Source organism: Oryctolagus cuniculus, chromosome 3 (genome assembly GCF_051225735.1).
Source record: "Oryctolagus cuniculus isolate XC-2025 breed Fujian yellow rabbit chromosome 3, ASM5122573v1, whole genome shotgun sequence".
Classification (NCBI taxonomy): Eukaryota; Metazoa; Chordata; class Mammalia; order Lagomorpha; family Leporidae; genus Oryctolagus; species Oryctolagus cuniculus.
The window spans coordinates 19,153,337-19,173,640 of NC_142869.1; positions in this window are offsets into that span (position 1 = coordinate 19,153,337).

Below are 20,304 nucleotides of genomic sequence, written 5' to 3' on the forward strand. Positions count from 1 at the left end.
TAGATAGTCACAGTTCTGATTCCTAAGACATCCAGGTGCTTTTACATCTGTGTAGTATATTTAGACGGGAAGAAAAAATCAGACAGAAAATATTTTATATTCATAGTATGCCTTTTTGGGTTTTTCTTTATTAGTCTATTATCCTTATAAGCTATGCAAATGAAGACAGCTAGTTCGGCAATGACATTATTTATAAGTTTATATGTCACAGTTATTCCTTTTCCAGTGCAAAGAGACATGCACCACGGTCCCATGGTAAATATCTAAGTGTAACTTCAGGCAATGTGTTAAGAGAAGCCAGGAAACAAATTGTATTTCTTTGAAGAAGGTACTTTCATGCAAAGTAATACAGTGTAACAAATAGACCTCAAATCTCAGTGGCTCCAAGCTGTAAAGAATTAAATAGTGCTCACATGATACATCCAACACAGTTCAGTAAGGGCTTAGTTCCATACTCACCAAGGGCTACTGGTTGAGAACACTCCATCATCTTGTAACATCACCATGTCTGTCATACATAACATTCAAGATTGCTACATCAGAGCAGTAAAACATGAAGAACTCACACCCACTTTTAGCTCTTTAAATCTGTAGTGACAAGGATCACTTTCATCAACAGGGCATTGGCCAGTACTGGGCATATAATCTTACACCAACTTCAAAACAGACTAAGAAATGTAGAGGACCAATCTAACACTTAGTGACCATTACAGTCTCTGCCATAGTGATTTTTGAAATTTGCATGCTGGAAGGTTAAAAATAAATAAATCAATTATCTCCTTTGATAGGCTACATTGTATTGGGAGTCAATGTCACTTTTTACACACACAAAATATGGTGCATATATAATTGAGGCTAGTTTCAATTTTCCATGAAATTACTATAATTCATGAGAACCCCTAACTTGAAGTTATGTATCATTGACAAAACTTATTTTTCAAATAGATACCTGTCTTGGAATTTGTAGGTTGTTTTTATTTCCAAATTCCTTTTTAATATACTCATATCCAGAAGGCCTTTTTGTACAGAGAGAAACAGATCATAAAACTAATAAAAATGTTGGTAAATTCCTTTAAACAGATTCTATAGATACAGGACTTACAATGAGCCATCTTCATAATTTAACACATAGATGGTAGAGAAAGATTGATAGAATAGATAGATAGATAGATAGATATAGACATAGCCTCTTATTTCTCTTACTTTGGAAATAACTAATTGAAACTATTATACTTACATAGCACTGAAAGTAGTTCTAATCTAGCAGTTATCAGAGGGCTTGATGGGAGTATATCAGAAAATCACAAAGGCAAGAGAATACATATTGAGATCAGTAAAGACCGGAGCTCCAGGAGATAAGAAATGCTAAGCCAAATTGGGAGAAAGGGGGAAAGCAAGTGACTATATGTAATGTGCCTATGGAAGAGAACTAGGGAATAGAGTTAACTGAAAGCATTAGCTTGGGCTCAAAAGTATTTATCAAATGGAAAAAAAAGAAGCAGAATTGATAAGTGTGCTGTGGTAACCACAATAATAAAGAGAAGCAAGGAGATCTTGACATTTAGGGTAGTGATACACTTAAATACAAATGCTCATATGCATGTCTACACAAGGAAGATGAGTTTAGAATAAGGATCTTGCTTTCACACCACTTCTTTAAGCAAATGACTGGTTGTTTTAAGAGAAAGGATTTTGTTGCCTTCAAAAATGTCTTACTACCATGGAGAAAATGTAAACTATACAAATTTCCATAGCGTCTAAATTTTATGGCAGGGACCCAGATCCTATTAACAGTTTTCTGTTTCAACACCTGCTATCAAATCATAACATTTTAGTTAAAATGGCAAATGATTCTCTTTTGCAATGAAAGTGTAAATTAACTCTGATTTGGAATCATTTTGCAAATTATTTTTTTCAAACTATTGCTAGTAAAAGCTTCTTAGTCTCCTGATGTGACCTGAACACCCTTTTTATACCTTTAAGTGGTATATTGAAGTTAAGTTGTGTAAATTTCTAACTGTGCCACTGAAACCTAAGCTTTTAAGGACAAGGTCAATGCCTTATTCTTCTCTGAATTAGCTCAGCAAAAGTGAATACAGTTGTCCTCAAGTAGCAATTACCAAATGCATTATACACATAGCCCATAAAGGAAGATAATGTTGAAAGAAGACATATATTATCCTTACTCAAATGTAAAAATGTTGCAAAGCTTTATGGAAAATGGTAAGGAGAGATCCTAAATTTCAGTACTCCAATGACAACCAAAATACAGAGAGGATAAGAGCTAATTACATTATAAGTTTCGAAGTAGAGAAGGAAACAGGACAACCAGTTATAAGATTTTCCAATGATCCAGATGACAGAAGATAGCAGCGTCTACTGTAGTGGTCAAAGTGGAGGTGGTAAGAAGTGGGTGGGCTTAAGATGTACATGAAGGAAGTTGCTAAGGGGTGTATAACTGTCCCTCCAAAATACCAATGTACTGGCTTTGGAACATGGAGAGGTGTTTTGGTCAGTTTAATGCCTTTAACAATTGGCTTTTGGGGGTCAGTTCACTCTCTTGACTCTTCCACCTTCCACTATGTTACTAGGAAGCAAGATGGGTCCAGCCAGATGCCAACAGCTTCATATTGGGCCACCCAACTTCAAGAAGTATCAATTGATAAATTTCTGCTCATCATAAATTACCTAGCTATAGATATTTTGTTATAGCAACACACAACAGCCAAGGGCAAGCCCAGCAGTATTTGCTCATGGCTGGAATACAGGATATGAGGGAAAGTATGGCGATGAAGCTTTTGACTTAATGAAGTTCCATTTACTCAGATGGGAATACTGTAAGGGAAGTAGATTTACAGAATAAATCAGGCATTCAGTTGGAATCTTTTAAAATTAATAGTTGAGATGCTGTTGGATGTTCAAGTAGAAAGGCTCACTTAGGCAAGTGGATGCACTTTACAAGATATCATATTAATCATCATAACCTTGAAACAGAACTTAATATTTCAGGTGAATAAATGCTCACAAAAAAACACAAAAGAAACAACGTGCCCCAAATCCACACAGCCTGAATGTGGTAGAAATTTTATACACACACACATACACACACACACACACACACACATATATATATATATAAAATGTGCAGATATTTTATATATATATTTAATTTAAGATTTATTTAGGGTCGAATGATTCCATACATGTTTGTCTCATATATCTAAGTAAAGAGTAAGTGTCTTCAAGACACTAACAAAAACTTTATTCAAAATATCATAATGAAATGCCTTATTAATTTTTTAAAGAATGATTTATTTATATAAGAGGCAGTTACAGACAGAGAGAGGTAGACAGAGAGAGAGGTCTCCCATTTGCTGGTTCACTTTCCACATGGCTGCAATGGCCGGAGCTGGGCCCATCCAAAGCCAAGAGCCAGGAGCTTCTTCTGGGTTTTCCACGTGGGTGCAGGGGCATAAGGGCTTGGGCCATCTTCCACAGCTTTCTCAGGTGCATTAGCAGGGAGCTGAATTGGAATTGGAACAGCATGGACTCAAACTGGTGCCATCGTGGGAATATTTCAGGGAGCAGCTTAACCTGCTATGCCACAACACTGGCCCCTTGTCTTCCTTTTCATAACACCCTCCAGATTTATCTGTGCTATCACAAATAGAAATTCTTTCTTTCCTTTTTTTGGGGGGAGGCGGTAAAATCAAATACTATTCTACTGTGCACCTTTCTTTATCCTTTGAAGTGTTGATGGACATGTAGGTTGCTTCCATCTCCGAGTGATTGTGAGTAATACCACAATGAACATGGAAGGTCAAATAGCTTTTTGACATAGTGGTGTCGATTCCTATGGATATGTAACAGTAGTGGGATTGCTGGATCACATGGGAGCTCTGTTTTTAATTTTCTAGGTGTTCTATTTTCCACATTGTCTGCACTAAATTACATTCCCACCAGCAATGTGCTAAACTTTGCTTTTCTTCACATCCTTGCCAACACTTGTTATCTTTTGTCTTTCTGATAACAATCATTCTAACAGATGTGAGGTAATATCTTGTGGTTGCCATTTGCATTTCCCTGATGATTAGTGCTGAGAATTTTCTCGTAGGTCTATTAGTCAATTGTATTTCTTCTTTTAGAAATGTCCATATGAGTCTTTTGTCCATTTTTAACCAGGTTGTTTTCTTGCCATTAAGTTGTTTTGAATTAATGATATATGTTGAATATTATATCCCTTTATCAGATCTATGGTTTGTAAATACTTTCTTCCAATCTGTAGATTATGAATTCACTCCATTAATTGTCTCCTTTGCTATGCGGAAGATTTTTAGTACAATACAACTTATTTGTTTTCTGCACCTGTGTGAGTCATAGCTAAAATATCATTTACCAGAACACTAATGTGGAACTTTTCTTCTATGTGTTCTTCAAGCAATTCTTATAGGTTCAGGTTTTCATGGATAAGTCTTCCATCCATTTTCAGTTGAATTTTGTAATGCTATGAGTTAAGGGTCCAATTTAACTCTTTTGCATGAGGACATATGTTGCCCCCCTGCATATTTACTGACTATGCTGTCCCTTCTCCATTGTGTGTTCTTGGCACTGCTACTGAAATTGATTGACTGTAAATGTGTGGGTGTATCTCTATATCCCCTTTCCTGTTTTGTTGTCTTAGACCCAAGTCCTATCAGTTTATTCCACACACCCAGAGGGTGGGGAAGCCTGATGATGGGGAAAGGCAGAGAGGGTACCTGGAGACACAGGGAGACTTCCTTCTTCTCAGAGTGTCTCTTACGCATTAGGAGAAAGGCTTCCATTTCTGCACACATACATACACCACTTCAAATTCCTCCCCTCACTCCAGCTGAGGTACTAGGTGCTAGAGGCTAAACAATAACTTAGAATCAAAAATCTAGGCCTCAACCCTTCACTAGCTATAAGCTCAATCTAATAACACTCTCATCCTTATGGGAAAATGGCCTCAGTTTACCTATGTGTATTTCTGTGAAACCTGTCTTTTGATGTCTCATTTTAGAGCTGTATTGCCAAGCCTTCAAGCCTAAGCCCTTGAAATAGGACTAGTGCAAACATTAACTCAACTTTTAAACGTTGTATTTCAAATAATTTAAATTAAACAATGACTTGAATCTAGTGGCTATATCAGACAGCGTAGATACAGACATTTCCATTAGTGAAGAAATTTTCCCATTATATAGTGCTACAATAGATGCTGTGTGTCAGAATACAGGGAACAGCTATTACCACTGGCCAGATACTGTTCATTTTAAGTAACTGTCAAAAGTTCTTTTAAAAATAAAAGATTTATTTGTTTGAAAGGCAGAATGATTGGGGATAGAGGGAGGAGAGAGAGAGAGACAGAGACAGACAGACAGACATATACATATCTTCCATCCATTGGTTCACTCCCCAAATGCCTGCAACAGACAGGGCTAGGCCAGGCCAGAGTCAGAAGCCAGGAGCTCCGTCCGCAACTTCCACATGAGTGGCAGGCAGCTAAGTACTCAGGCCTCCATGTGCTGTCTCACAGGTGTGTTAGCAGAAAGCTGGAGAGTAACGCAGAGTAGGAGGACTAGAACGAGGCACTCCAAGCAACAGTTTTATCCACAACACCACCATGTCTCACCCAGAGAAATTCCTTTTTATTATACTATCTTCCTATCCGTAGTTGAAATATTTATATATTTATGTGTATAAATATATATGAATGTTTACATTAATAATTCAGCAATTAGTGCAGTTGAATCCCTACGAATCTTCCTCCAGTTTTGTTCCCGCCCTTCTTCCCAGGAAGTGAGCACTGTCTTTACTCAGTGTTTATCATTTCCAGTCATGCTTTTAACTTTTACTATATATGTATCCATAAACAAAGACAGAATTCTCCAAATGTACCTAGGCCATAATGTGCCCTTCAGATGACTTGAATCTTAACCAGTGGAGAGTTTATATCCTTATAAAACATGGATGTTTCCCCAAGCCAGATGATATCTGAGACATTGTTCCAAGTAACCTACCAAGCCAGGGATCATAAAGTCTGTCTCAGGAGAAAATAGCCAGCTCATATTTATTTAAACTCGCATATGAAGATCATTCTGAGCTAGACCAGAGCAGAGGAAGTGCACAGTTTTTAAAAAAAGGATACACCTTGGTCTTCACAAAGCAAAACAAATACAATGAACCTAGGAAACCATGCAATAACCTAGATAAAGACTGTGCAGAGGCAAAGCTATTATGCATCTCCATGTTTTTGTGGACATCTAGACTCCTTGATATGGACTTTCCCTTGTTGTCACCCATTCCTCTGGGATTCATTCTTAGCCACCGCGAGTGTTCAGGGCCCTTCAGCTCTCTCTCTCAGGGTCTGCTCCCCAGAAGCAGATGTTGAGATATAGATGTTGGTGTAAGGGGCTTCTTAGACAAGTGTAGGAGAAAACACTAACTACAGGGTAAGGGAAATAGGACTGGAACGAAGCAGCAGCCAGATCCCATGGAATAAGGTACTATTCAGAACTATCCCAATTTTATTTGAATCCTAGAATTGTCCTTTTAAAGCCACAATCCTATCCATCATTGGCTAAGGGCCCCTGGGAATTGGGTGGAGGTGGGGTCATAATTCCCAGGCAGTTCTGCTCTCTGCATCTCCCCATCACTCAAAACAGCTCCTGAAAGTTCAGGTTTGAGCTGTTCAAAGCAGACACATGAAAGTCAAGGGACAGAAGCACGGAAATTATAAGAAGCAATCCAATATTTAAGGTTTGTATTGGTTTGAAAAGCAGTGTGACAGAGAGAGGATAAGGGAGAGAGAGAAAGAGATCGTCCATCCACTCATTCATTGTCCAAATGGCCATAACAGCCAAGTGCAGGTGAGACCAAAGTCAGGAGCCCAGAGCTCCATCCAGGTTCCCCACATGGGTGGCAGGTACTTGTGCCATCTTCCAATGCTTTCCCAGGCACATCAGGAGACAGATCAAAAGCATAGCAGCTGGCCGGCGTCATGGCTCACTTGGCTAACCCTCCGCCTGCGGCGTCGGCACCCCACGTTCTAGTCCCGGTTGAGGTGCCGGATTCTGTCCTGGTTGCTCCTCTTCCAGTCCAGCTCTCTACTGTGGCCCGGGAAGGCAGTGGAGGATGGCCCAAGTGCTTGGGCCCTGCACCCGCGTAGGAAACCAGGGGGAAGCACCTGGCTCCTGTCTTCTGATCGGCACAGCGCTGGCCGTAGCAGCCATTTGGGGGGTGAGCCAACAGAAAAGGAAGACCTTTCTCTCTGTCTCTCTCTCGCTGTCTAACTCTGCCTGTCAAAGTAAATTATATAAATAAATTAAATAAAATAAATTAATAAATAAAGCACAGCAGCCAAGGCTTTGGCTTGGCCCAGTCCTGGCTGGTGCAGGCATTTGGGGAGTTAAACAATGCATGAAAGATTTCTCTCTGTCTCTCTGCCTTTGCTGAAATGTAAATAAGTAAATAAAAAATTAAAAAATAGAAAAAGAAGGAAAACACAGATGGGTTCATGCACTTATTACTGCTAACATTTACAGGACTACTGCCTTTTCTTTCCTGTAAGCTCAGTGAAATATCTGTAGTATTTAAAAATGTTTTACTGGGTTTTTATGTAGTTGTATCAAAAGAGTTTTTTCCTTAATTTTCCTACTTCCAGAAGCAGATACATAAAAAGAAAGGAGAGAGGGAGGGAGAGAGAGAAGGTAGAAAAATAAGGGAAAGAAAGAAGGAATTCTGAAAGATGGGTAGATTTTGCATATAATCCCCTGGGCTTCCCTTCATCTAAATATTTTGAATCCCACTGCATAAGCCTAAGGAGTAGAGGATGTAACTGAGAATTGGGGGTGATGGGGGGAGGGGGAGGTTTTCCTTGTCTGATGCATGCTCTTTCTCCCCTTCTACACTGGAGCTGAACGCCATCTCCACACAGGAATGGAGGGGGAGCAATTCATTTTACACAAGAAGAGCAACTAGACTACAGGCAAAGTGTTTTGATATAGCACATGCTGGGGTCCGTCTCCTGTACCTTCTAAACCTAATTAGTTCGTATTTGAGGCTTTCAATAAAAGGACGCTCTTAGAAGGCTTCTGCTGTGTTTTTCCTTTCATGTGTGCTAATTATTACACCTACAATCACATAATCAACCTCTTGGGTTGTGAGGAAAAACAAGGGTGTGAGTGGTTAATTGCAAATGCAAGTGGCCCATTGCCTGTGCAATCAGCAGACCTCCAGCATATTAAACATGGCACCCAGTTGTAGCATGAATATGAAAGTGGCAGAGGCTGGTCTTTTAAAGCCAACTTCACAAATTTACTTGAATTTTTTTTCAAATTCTTCAAGTCCTTATAACTCTCCTTGAAAGATATAAGCAAAAACCAGTACAGAAGGGTCCCTGTCATTGGCACAGTAATGATTCCAAACCTTCTGCCCACTCCCCTGTGTTGATTAAAGTTCTTACTTCTCCAAATTAGAAGTTTAAAATGAAAACAAACTGGCTAAAGATAAAATTTGTATCCAGTTATAAGGTTTTAACGCTGCAGAGAAATCAAATTACATCTTTGAAGCTCAAGAGCTGTTTTCAGTGTTATTTGCTAAATGTGTCCCATCAAATCCAAAATGATAAACAGTGGTGAGCAGTAAACACTGAATTAATAGTGTTCTTTCCACTCCAGAACTAACAGGTCTCAAACCCGCACAATGGGAAACAATTGAACAACAATATCTGCTTAGATGATGAACGTGGGTCTCTGACAGATACGGTGATGGACAGCAACGTTAGCAGGAATACTTTCTTATGGACATAAAGACCCCACTTTCTTTATACCAAAAGGGGAACTGAGCAAGTGAAGGGGACCTAGTTGGCTTATTTCTTAAATTTATTCCAATAGTGTTTAGATTCCCTAAATCAGTTTTAATTCCTTGAAAAGAGCCTTTCTAGGACAGTTGTAGGAAATAACTTTTTAAAACGTGAAATGTCATGACAACATCTGGTTGAATCCTGATCAGTGTGATTAGCCAGCTTCAGAACATTTGCAGTTAAAGATTAGCTCTCACGTCTGACCTGGGAGAGGACTAGCCCTGTGAAGACTCTGATTCTCCATGTGGGGAGACTGGTTCCCGTGAAAGGGGGAAGTGTCTGCACACTCTAAAGTACTAGAAAATGGATTAGTTCTTTTTGTTATTTAAGAGGACTATTTAACACTGAAACAAATCATGAATCCTTATGAACTTGTGCCTCCCTCAGATTTTCACTTGAATGTTTACAATAAACTTGGCTTTGACTTGCTGTAACTCTACTTTGAACAGCCACATGTGAATGGTCCTCTTTTGAGTAACCATTTGGGTGTGTTTCCCTCATGTTTTTGCAGCTATTTCAACTGGGTGACAAAGTCAGGCCTCACGGAGATGGCATGTGGGAATAAACAGTCATTTCACTTGACTCAAGATCACTTTCTTTTCCTATCCAGCTTCAATTTCTAGGCAGAGTTCAGAGCTTCATTTAGAGCAATGTGGCCTGCGTAAGGGCCAAGCAGTGCTAAATAGCCCAGGAAGGACCTACCTCATCAACCTGTCTTATAATGGGATCAACCTTTCATTTAAGCTGAAAGTATCTCTGATTTCATATTGTCTCTAAGAATTTCACGAGATCAAGTTCTCCAAACAAATCCCAGAGGATTAGGACTGTCAGTCCAAATGTTGCTTTTAATCATCAATGTTGAAAATAGTTTGGTATGAGATAAAAATTGCAATTTACTTATTCAGTTTACTATCCTCTTCAGAGATTTCTTTTACCCTCACTACCACATATATAAAGCCTTTAGGCCGTAGTATTAGAAACAAATGTCTCTTAATAAACTAAGGGGCAATGGAGTTAATGCCGTTTTAAACCAGTCACATAAAGAGGTCAATGTTCTACTACAAAGGAATGAATTATCAGTACTGCTGGCTCAACCATCCTAAGATCTTCCTGTTTTCCCTGGAATCTCACCAGGTAGGATAGGGAGTCTCTATTCCCCCTTCCTATAGGAAATGGGTGTGATAAATGAAAAAAAAAAAAAACGACCTATTATTTCCCATATCGTAAGCTAAGGCAAATCCACAAGCACACCAAATGGTTCTTCTCTGGCAAACAACAAAAGTGAAGCTGCATGTCACATGTCAAAGTAAGTGAAGCTGCATGTCACGTGTCAAGATAGCCTTTGGGAAATTACATGATGTGGTACAGGAACAATGGAATAAATTCATGTTCACATTCTCACATTATACACAGTTTTAAACATTAATATCATCCCCACATGATACAATTCCACTTTTGTACTTTTGTAACGTACTACATTGGAAGTCCTGCCCAACTCCCTGCAAAAAATTCCTTGTCTGATAACCTCAAAAGAGCATATGCTATTAATCCTACAGGATTAATAATCTGCTTCTCCTTTGATATTTCTATAGTGACTCCCCTTCTGATCATGGGGAAATCATCCATTTTATTATGTTTATCATCATATAATCTATTTACAGATTCAATTAGTTACATAATATTTTTAGTTATTCTCCAAAGCTCACCAGTTTTCAACATATTAGGGTGGGATGTAAGGAAAGTATAACTTTTTTATTTTTTATCCCCTTCCCATGCTACAAAGCAAAAGAGTAGAAGAAAAGAGGTGTTTATATTATGGCCTTATGTGACAGGATAGATGATGTTAATGCTTCAGGAAAGTATGGACAAAACACAATGTACTATGTTTGCAACTACCCAACTTGCTCCATGAATATTGATGTAGGAAATGAGATCGTACAGAAAATGCAGAGTGGAAGAAGTGGGCAGTAGTCAACCTGAAATCACCACAGATGTGCACCAATCAGCAAAGAATTTGCTCTGAGTGTCAGGAGGACACATCTTTAGAAGTAAGTGGTTGGAGACATTTAGCCTGGTCAGATGGAAACCTGGCAGTTAACCAGGGAAGTACCTGCAGAATGCTACAAGGGATTTCCAGAGACCAAATTCAAGGCAGACAGGCAGTAAATGAGACAGGATTGGGTTTCCTATGTTTAAATCTGTATTTTATACAGGAAATGGTAGGAAAATATGTAATCAATGGTAGCAAGTATTTGTATTGGCCACAAGAAAATGAGCAGAGTTGATCAACCTGGGGAGTAGGTTAAACTGGAGTTTGGCTTAAGGATGTCATAGGCTATATCAAGTAGAGTTACTTTGGAGTTTCCAAAAAATTCTCTTTGAATGTTCCCTTCATTTTTTCCCAAATCTCCTTTCATCCATAAAGCCACTTTAGCTTCACCTTTTCTCTTTCCCTTTCTCCAACCACCTTCTCTACCCTCTTCCCCACAATCAACACTTCTCAGATTTTTCTAGTGCATCCTTTCCATTCCTCATGTAGAAAACTGAATTTAATTAGATCTCTTCAGCATTCAAATTCTCATATATTACACAGCTTATAAAACAAATGTTTACAGAACCTTGACCTTTTCTCAGCAAAACCAAATATCAGCCAGTTACCCAAAATCCACTGTCTCTCTGTTGTACTTTTCAGGACCTCAATATATCTAGCCATGATATATGTTTTTAAGGAGCTTTCTTTCACTTATTTATTCACCACCCACTAACTTGCTTTCTCAAAAAATCACTTGAAAAATATTAATTTGATTTTGTTTGCAGAGGAACCAAGGTATAAATACATAGGCAATCATACAGATGCAGAGAAGAGAGAATGCAATGATTCACCTGCACATAGAAGAGAGATTTCAAACAAAAAGTATAATTGAGATGATTTGGTGGGGAGGAGGGGAAGGGCATGAGTAGTACTTTTTCACTCAACGGGAAAAAAAGCATAACGCCAAATAACCATGATCAAGTTCATTTTTACCTGAGACTATGCTAAGCCCTTTCCATCAATCATCTTACTTAATCCTCACACCAGCTTCAACAAGGAAGATGCTTGTATTCCTCTAATAGATGGGAACACAAACTTAGAAAGGTGACAAACTTGTCCAAGTAATGCCAAGCTAGAGAAAACATGCATGCAAGGTACTACCTATGAAAAGCAAGAAAAATTGGGGAAATGATAGCAATTTAATATGCTAAGGATGAAATAGAAAACAAATCCTATGGGGATAAAAGGCAAGAGAATGAGGTAAAGCTATGTCTGGGAATATGGAATAAATTCATTAGGCAGCATGGAATACTTGAGGAATTTTCCCTCTCTTTCCTAAAAATGTTTGTTATATAAATAAGAGATGCTTGCAACCATGAACACATGCATATCCTTCCTCTCGGCTAATCTATTGCCGAGATAGGAAGTGAGGAGTGAAGTATGGAGGTCTCCCTCCTCTGGGATAGGTGTGCTTGACCTCAAGGTTTGTCATGCTTATACTAGCACAAAACTCTACTGAGAAGAAATTATAGTCACAAGAACTCCTATAGCAGAAAATGTCCCACTCTACATCCCATGCTGAAAGAAATTCTGTTGAATGGATATCTTGGTCCACTCTGTGTTGCTATAACAAAGCACCTGAAACGGAGTACTTTACCAGGAGAAGAGGTTTGTCTGGGCTCATGAATATGAAGCACAATAGTGTAAGGTTGGGCAGCCACATCTGGTGAGAGCCTCACACTGCCTCAAAACTGGATGACACCACATGGTGGGAGCCTTACAAGAGCAGTGAGTGGCTAATGCAAAAAAGTCCAAGCAAATGGGCAGGTCTTGCTTAAAAGCAACTTTTCAAGGTAACATCCAGTCCTCTGTGACCCAATCCACTTCTCCAAGGCATTAATCCCTTCTTCCAAGGAAAGTGACCTTACTGTCTTCTACTATGCCCCCACCTCTTAATGGTTCCACAACTTCCCAAGGCTATTATATTGAGGACCAAGCTTCTATTATATGAACCATTGAGAAATAAACCATATCCAAACCACAGAATTAGACTATGGTTTGATTCTGGTTCTAGGAAACCTCTGATCTCAGGTCGTTTGAGATATTGTCAAGAAAGTTCAAACCATCGAATAACCGAAGCCTAACAGCCCTTCCTTCAATGTGTACTGGAATCTCCAACATGATCATCTAAGTGATAAGCAGAAGGGGTCATCATCTTCCTAGGGAGCCTTGATTCTGACATACAAAGGTTTTCTGTAGGCTGTTAATTGAAGTCAACTATTTAGACACTCCAATTCTCCAACAGAGGGAGAAATTTAAATATACCAAGAATATGCCATGGATATAAATAAAAATAACATAAATTGCAGTAATTTTTAGTTCGTAGATTCAGCCTTCTGAAGTCTCTCTTTCAAAATAGTAATGGAATTGATGCAAATGCCAACTACATTCTGGATAGTAGGAAGGAGAGATAATCAGAGTAAAACAAGGGAGATAAGACACACACAGAAGCACTTCACTGCCAGGCAGAAGGTGCAATATGTGAAAGAGTTGCAATGTACTTTGAGAATTCACACAAAAGAGAAAGTGGCTTTCTTTGCTCAAGACATTTGGTAACAGATAGAAAGATGAGTGCTACTTACATATCACCTGTGCTTCCTCTCTACGAAGTGTCAAAGTGAAGTCTTGTGAATGAATAAGCCACAAATTGAAAAGCCTGGAAATGACTACATGTCTGCTTCCCAATGCATTTAGATAAATAAATATATCACCACAACTGCTTTTTATCTATAAACAATTTGCTTTTTCCCTACTCTTGGCATATCAGAGAAAATAGAGTCCACCCCAGAGCAAAGAATTTTCACAATAACAATTTTCAGGAATTCCCCAAGAGTTGGCACATGTGTTTGTAAAAAATCCCTGTCATTCATTTTATGTTGACAATGCTCTTTTTCTCTCTGTCCTTACTCAGTACCACACAGTTAATAACAAAGTACTTGAAAATCTTTGTAAGAAAAAAAATGGAATTAAAAGATAAGCTTATTTTGGTCTCAAAAATTTTGAAATGCATGCAATTTTTTTCACAATATGCATTTTTTTCATGAACATCTTGAAGTTCCTTTCTAAGTGGTAGGGTCAACTCAAGACTCAAATCCAATTTTACCTGACTCAAATATTCTTAAGCACACTGGATTCTAATTATCTCTACCTAAGAATTGATGGGTTTCTCTTAAAATAGTGTATTTCCAACAATAATTACCCAAAAGACCTTAGTCATATCTCTATGAGTTTTTAGACCTTAACCTGACTATTCTGCTATTCAAATAGAAAAAGAAAGTGGAAGGTCAGTATGTGACCAAACCCCATGTCCTCTACTCACTCATGTATTACTTTTTTCTGTTTACTGGACTTTCTAGCTGATTTCCAACTCTTGATTAATTCAACACATATTTATGGTACATCTGTGAACTGACACTGCTTGAAGATAAGGATAGATTGTGAAAAGGACAGTCTAGCCCCTATATTTTGTAGTCTATAAGAAAACAGAAATCAATGTCTTCTAGAAAGCTTCCTTTTCTTAATACACCCTCCAGATCACCAGCTCATATTACCAGCATCATCAGTGATTTGACAAAGACAGAACAACCCTCTCCTTATCTTTTAAGAGCTCTGGTTTGGTCCTACTCTCACTAGTTATCTAGAAGTCTATTACTGAACTAATCATACCACTTTAAACATGATGCAATAGAAAGCTTTTTGAATAGGGAGAAAAAGAAACATATTTGAATCTCATCTCTGCTGTTTTTAACTCTGGAAATTTTAATAAGTTAACTCCATGAGCCCCAGTAATCTCATGTACTGAATTGGGAGAGAGAATAGATTTAAATCCAACACGTTCAAGAATTATTCTTTGAACAATTAATATATATTGGAATTTCACCAGGCATTTATGCTATTACAATATGTATTATTTTATTTAGCCTTCATCCAGTAATGAGCAAACTGAAGACAAATGGTGTTAACTTGAACAAAGTTACACAGCTACTAATTGGCATCGATGTGATTTGAACACAGGTAGCCAATTCCACTTCAACACTTGACCAGATGACCATGAAAGACTCTTTCAGCTCAGAAACACTATACCTGTCACCTTTACAGTTTACTGTATTCTGCCTACTCAGAATCAGTGTTTTAGCCTAAACTGACTTTTGCTGTTTCCCAAGTACACTTCACTTTGCTTATGTAGAACATTTTTCCTTTCTTTTTTTTTTAGAATATGTCACTGAGCAAGATAATCTTCTCTTCTGTACTGTAATGCTAATAAGTAACCATTTGTAATCTTTAAAACTATTTGTTAGATAAAAGGCAGACTGACAAAGAAAGAGGAAGAGACAGGGAGATTTTCCATCCATTGGTTCACTTCCCAAATGGCTGCAATACCCAGGGTTGGAACAGACCAAAACCAGGAGCCTGGAACTCCTTTTGGGCTTTCCATATGGGTGAACAGAGCCCAAACACTTGATCCATCTTTTGCTGCTTTCCCAGGCACATTAGCATGGATCTGGACTGGAAACAGCAGCTGGAAATTGAACCACTCCAAGAAGGGATGGAGGCATTGCAGGCAGCAGTTTAACACACTCTACCACAACAGTGACCCCTTCCAGTATTTTTATATACAGGATCTGTCATATTTAAGCATAGCCCAGGTTGCATATGTGAAAAATTAATAATTACATACCAATATGCCCAAGGTGTTTCATATCAAATGAAGTGTTCAAAGCTCTATTAAAATAGCCAAGATGCTTTATTTCAAACAATGTGTTCAAAGTTCCATTATAGGCAAATAACAGAAGTCCAAAAAGTCTTTTTAAAGATGGATAATAACAGGCATTCCTCAGACAATCCTGATAAGAACAAAGATGTTCCAGGATAAAAACATTGGAGGAATTACAACTGAACTGATGACAAAAATCAGAACTCTAAGGACATAAAATTTTCATTCAATGGCAGATGGCTGGGGCACTGAAAAGGATATTTTTCTGTTAGTATTAGACACAAATGCAGAGATTTGACCATTATTTTGGCAAATAACAAAGAGGACTAAGCCAAGAACCTTAAATTGGCCAAGAATAACCTAATTCCTTTGTCTCCCAACACTGTTTTAGTGGAATTCATACGAGAAAAATCCCAAATTCCAAAGACTACAAGGTATAGAAGAAAGGAGAAAAAAGAAGGAGGACTTTGAACATGTTGCCTCTAATGGCTGCTTTTTGTCCTAAATGCAGTTGTTTTAAAATCCTCCTTGTCATAACTGCATCATTCAATTGCATCAACACAGGTGGAAGAAGAAACCAGGGACCAGTGACAATGCTAAGAACTCCAGAAGGAGACTGAAGATAGCTGAATAGGGAAAACACTTACTCATTTCCACCACAGGAATATAATAGAAGAAAAATGCAGGAAATGCATTCCCAGGGGACAGTTAGAGAGAAGATTGTGGTGAAAATGCTACAGAAAGAAGAGAGGTTGCTGTGGAGCAGCAGGGATGGTACAATCACGCAGCTCCTGCAGTCAGTGGATCTCGGATCATCTTGTTGGATCTAGGTGAGAGGAACCTGTGGCAGTCCATGCCACCAGTAATACTGCCTGAGGAAGAATCTTCTGGTCCCCACTGACTTTGAATCAGGCATGAAGCACTAGCGAGAGGCAGAGTGCCCACCTAACTCTGTGAAGGGAGAGCACATTGCTTTCTTCTCCTCCCCCAGTAAAGGTGCCTGGTGACCAACAGGGAGGAAGTACCATCTTAATAAGGCAACTAGAGGCTACTGTGACCTGCACACAGCAAGGAGTTTTATAGGAGGGATAAATTTGCGGTCCTAATCCCTAGAGGGTTGGTGGGGGACAGGGCTCCCACTTAGGTCCATGAAGCATTCGCTCCTCTCATGCTATCTAGGTACCTTGACTCAACATGCCAAGGCAGAGCACTGCCCAACTTCTATTCATCAATTAGGTGGCTCTGGGAATGCCAAGGCTCTCTTTGTGGATGGGGAGGCTCACATAGCAGACTGCAGATCTCCTACTCCCTGTGACTATGGGATCCCTGTGACTGTGGAAACTCTTTGACTATGTGATAAGGTGTGGGTTATGGCTAAGTCTTTGGCTATCACTGTGTCTGGCTTCAGAGGCTCAGAGTTTCCCCTTTGCTGGGATGGTTCATCACAGAGCATTCCATATTTATACTGAGGGATGTGTAGAATGTTTCTGCAGTTCACGTGCCTGAGTGGGTGGAGTGTGTAGGCACTGTGAGCATACCTGGGGCATTTGATTCAACTTGCCAAAGAAGGGCTGAAGCTCGGATCGTGCCAAGTAAGATTTATCTATGATGTACAGGGACAGATAGATCAAATTATGCAAATCAATAAATGTAATACATCATACTAACTAATTGCAGGGTAAAAACCATATTATTATTTCAATAGATGCAGAGGAAGCATTTGATCTAATACAACATCCTCTTATGATAAAATCTTTAAGAAAATTGAGTATAGATGGAATGTATCTCAACATAATAAAGGCAACATAAGACAAACCCACAGCCAACATCATACTGAATTGAGAAAAGCTGGAATCATTTTCACCAAGATCTGGAACCAGAAAAGGCTGTCCACTCTCACAATTGCTATTCTATATAGTTCAGGAAGTTGTAGCCAGAGCCATTAGACTAGAAAAGGAAATCAAAGGCATACAAATGAGAAAAGAGGAAGTTACATTATCCTAGTTTGCAGAAGATGTGGTTCTATACATAGGGGAAACCAAAAACTTCACTACGAGACTATTGGAACTCATATGAGAGTTTAGCAAAGTTGCAGGATTTAAAATCAACACACAAAAATAAAGCCTTTGAAGACACAATACCATGGCTGAGATGAATGTGTAAGATCAGTACTATTCACAATATTTACAAAAAATTTAAATATCGCTGGATAAGTTTAACCAAGGATATGAAAATCTCGATAGTGGAAATTATAAAACATTAAGAAAAGATATATAAGAAGACACATAGAAAGAAAAAATGTACATGTTCATAGATGGGAAGAATCAATATCATCAAAATATACATCCTCCCCAAAGCAATTTACAGATTCAATATGATCCCAATTAAAATACCAAGATGTTCTTCTTAGATCTGGAAAAAATGACCCTAAAATTCATATGGAATTACAAGAGACCCTGAATTGCTAAAGCAATTCTGAACAATAAAAATAAAATTTCAGGTATAACAATTCCAGAATTTAAGATATATTACAGGGCCGGTGCTGTGGTGTAGCAGGTAAAGCCACCACCTGCAGTGCCTGCATCCCAAATGGGCGCTGGTTCAAGACCCAGCTGCTCCACTTCCAATCCAGCTCTCTGCTATATCCTAGGAAATCAGTAGAAGATGTCCCAAGTCCTTTGGCCCCTGTACCCACATGGGAGATCCGGAAGAAGCTCCTGGCTCCTGGCTTCGGATTGGCACAGCTCCAGCCATTGCAGCCAACTAGGGAGTGAACCAGCAGATGAAAGACCTCTCTCTCTCTCTGCCCCTCCTTCCCTCTCTGTACCTTAACAAAGAATCAGTAAGGCAGAAAAAAGAATATTTGACTTAGAAGACAGATGGCAGGAAATTATACAGTCAGACGAAAAACAAGGAGAAATCAGAAAACTGAAAAACACTGTTAGAAATCTATAGGATCCTATCAAATGATTCAAAATATGAGTTCTAGGAGTTTCTGAGGGTGCAGCAATAGAGAAAGGATTAGAAAGCCTTTTTAGTGAAATAATAACAGACAATGTTCTTAGTTTGGGGAAAAAAAAAAGGACATCCAAGTACAAGAAGCACATAGAACTCCTAACAGACATGACCAGAAAAGATCTTCACCATGGTACATTATAATCAAACTATCCACAATAAAACATAAAACATAAATATAAGATTGTAAAATGTGCATGAGAGAAATGCCAGCTTACTTTCAGAGGATCTCCAATTTGATTCACAGTGGACTTCACATCACAAATTCCTCAGGCTAGGAGAGAATGGTGAGATATATTCCAAGTCTTAAGAGAAAAAACTGTCAACCCAGAATGCTGTACCCTGCAAAGCTCTCATTTATGAGTGAAGGTGAAATAACGATCTTCCATAACAAACATAAATTGAGAGAATTTGTCACTACCCTTCTAGCCTTGTAAAAGATGCTTAAGGAAGTGTTTCACACAGAAAGAAACATGGTCATCACTACAAAAGAAGGTAAAGGAAGAAAATCTTCCCTAAAAGTACAATGAAATACACAGTAAAAAACAGGAATATATATGGAAAAATGGCAGGAAAAGTCATTACTTATCAATAGTCATCTTGAATGTAAATGGCCTGAATTCTCCATTTAAAAGGCACAGACTGGCTGAATGGATTAAAAAACAAAACCCATCTCTTTGCTGCCTACAAAAAACACATCTCACCAACAAAGATGCACAGAAGACTGAAAGCAAAGCATGGGAAAAGCTATTCTATGCCTACAGAAACCAAAAAAAAAGCTGATACAGGCATCCTAATATCAGACAAAATATATGTTAACACAGACACTGTTAAAAGAGATAAATAAAAGGGCACTATGTAATGATTAAGGGATCAATTCAAAAGGAACACATAACTATTATAAATATACATGCACCTAATTACAGGGCATCTGGCTATTTAAAAGAAATGCTAAGGGATATAAAAGAAGACTTAGACTCAAATACAGTAATGGGTGACTTTAATATTCCACTGTTAGCAATGGAGAGATCAATGAGACAGAATATCAGCTAGAAAATAACAGAGTTAATTGACAGTAAAGACCAAATGTACCTAACTGATATCTACAGTTCCATCCTATGGCCAGATAATACACATTGTTCTCACCAGTGCATGGAATTTTCTCTGGGGATGGACCACATGTTACACCATAAAGCAAGTCTCAGCAAATTCAAAAAAATTGAAATCATACTTTACATCTTCTCAGACCAAAATGGAATGAAACTGGAAATAAATAACTCATGAATCTCTAGAATATGTGCAAACACATGGAAATTGAACAACTTATTCCTACATGAAGCAGTGGTCATTGAAGAAATGAAAGAGAAATCAAAAAAAATCTCTGGAAACAAAAGAATATGACAATACAACATACCAAAATTTATGGGGCAGAGCAAAGGCAGTGTTAAGAGGAAACAGTAAAGCAATTGGTACCTACATCAACAAATTGGAAAGGCACCAAAAATGAGTTATCAATGCATCTCATGAACCTAGAAAAACAACAGCAAACCAGACCCATGGCTAGTAGGTGAAAAGAAGTAATTAAAATCAGAGTAGAAATCA